Below are 2,129 nucleotides of genomic sequence, written 5' to 3' on the forward strand. Positions count from 1 at the left end.
ATCAGTATCCTCATGATCCGTTAGTTAGTTAAAGGTAAATTGTTAGAAGCAATGACTGTGGCATACCAAATTCTGCACAAATTCATGCCCGTTTATGTGCCACGCTGTATGGAAAACGTTTTGTGACTAGCACAACAACACAATCTAGCAACACAGCCCAGCCTTTGATCATGAATAATAAAAAAAATACCTTAAGCACACGTATGATGTTGTGAGTGGATTTGGGACATTTTATGCGGACGAGCAACAATTAAATGCCGCATATTGTATACCCTTTAAACCATACGTCAGAATGCTTTTAATCGTCACCATGCTGCTCTTCTCAACATGCGTAGCGACTCTTTTGACGCAGTCGATCATCACAACGAGTCTGGATCCTACGAGGCCATACGAGATCGATTCCCATCCGAACCATTCCCCCGAAAGCAAGATTCGGCTATAGGATAGCGTGACTTTAGTACGGTTAACGAACCGTACGGTTAAGGAGCCACAGCATTGCTCGGTATATAAAAGAAGAAGAAATTTGTACGGGAGGCAATTGGCTTGGTATGCAGATGGCAGGGAGCTGTGGGGTCTTATTGGCCACGGGCTGTAATCGACTACGTGGTTCCAAGGAGCGCTGATATGTGGTCAGCGGGGCGCCAGGTAGTTTGGAAGGTACCATTCCGACTCGTGAGAGCAGCGAATTCGAATGGAATCGCACCTCCCAAATGATCCAGATGGTTCCGACCCGGTAGGTCGGCCCGCATTCAGTGGCGTATTACCACGACTGGAGGCCCTAAGTGGACACACGAAAGTTGACCATTTGGATGTGTCGAGCGAGAAGTTTTATGAGGAATTCTAAACCAGTGAAGGATTGTGAAGCACTTTTACTTCCGAGTAGGGGGGATGGGTTCCTCTCCTCGGGGCCCCACGTGGCCGCTTAGTTTGCGTACTGGTTGAACCGCCCCTGCTCGCACCTTACTATTGTTTGCCTGAAGCACGGCAAATACAGTTTAAATTTTACATTTAGTTTACATTTACATCCTAAAGCATACTAGCCATATTGAAAAGCAACACGAATAGAAAGGAAAGAAGGGGGAAGGGAGTAAGGAAAAGGGGAGCAAACAAGAGCGGAAGGAGGAGCGGGAAGGGTGATTATCGAAGAGGTGAGATGAAAAGATGAAGGCGTGGGTTGCGTACAGCAGCGCGAATTGTTCCGGAGCGACGATAAGTTCTAAACAATGGGGGACGAGAGCGAAGCGAGCTGAAGGGAGCATACAGGAACGGGAAGGCCATACAGGAAGGGAGCAACATGCATTTTTTGTAGGTCGATGTTCTTCCTTCTAGCCACACTTTGGAAAGAAATTTCGGATAGTTAGCCCTTGCTACGAGAGACAGTTCGCACGAGGATTGAACCGAAGACGAGCATGTTGTTAATTCGTGCAAGTTGACGTTACCTGCTACTAATTAGTTTTCCGGGATAGCGGGATAGCCAGTCCTGGGCCACTAGGACCATACGGGGCTTGAACCTAGGACGGGTATGTTGTTGTGTTGTGTTCGGGGAGCACGACAACGAGGGGCAGCCGAAACCAGCCAAGCCATCCATAGAATGCGGGGACGCGTAGAGCAGCTTGGCGCGTGGCTCCGGCTGCACCATCGGCATTTGACGTCCCTTACGCTTGCTGCGTCAATGGCGAGTGCAGCGACGGGGTAGAACACAACTCTCTATGCCCCCCATCCAGATAGCGATATGGCGTCGCAGCACCATCCGCAACGATGATGCGTCTTCAAAAAAGGCGAGAGAAAGAACAAGCTAGGCATCGCGAGCGAGCGATGCGTGCGCCAGATAAGCCGAGGCGGACCCTCCTCGCTCACAGCATCGAGCGAGAGGCAGGGGAGACGTGCATTTCTTTCTTCCGGAGAGGAGCCCCCGTTAATTAGGTAGAAGGCGGTACAACATGGTGTTTTAATCCTTACCTGCATTCCCTATTGTGTGGGAAGGAAGGAGAGAGGGGGGGGGGGGTTGCAGGAATTGTGGATTGTTGAACAAAAACAATACAAAAATGAAAAAAAAGGGTTTCGAAGACCTCATCCTTCATTGGAATATTTGACAATTTTAAGCATTGGTTGGCTTCACATGATATGTT

Source organism: Anopheles merus, chromosome 2L (genome assembly GCF_017562075.2).
Source record: "Anopheles merus strain MAF chromosome 2L, AmerM5.1, whole genome shotgun sequence".
In the NCBI taxonomy this organism is placed as follows: Eukaryota; Metazoa; Arthropoda; class Insecta; order Diptera; family Culicidae; genus Anopheles; species Anopheles merus.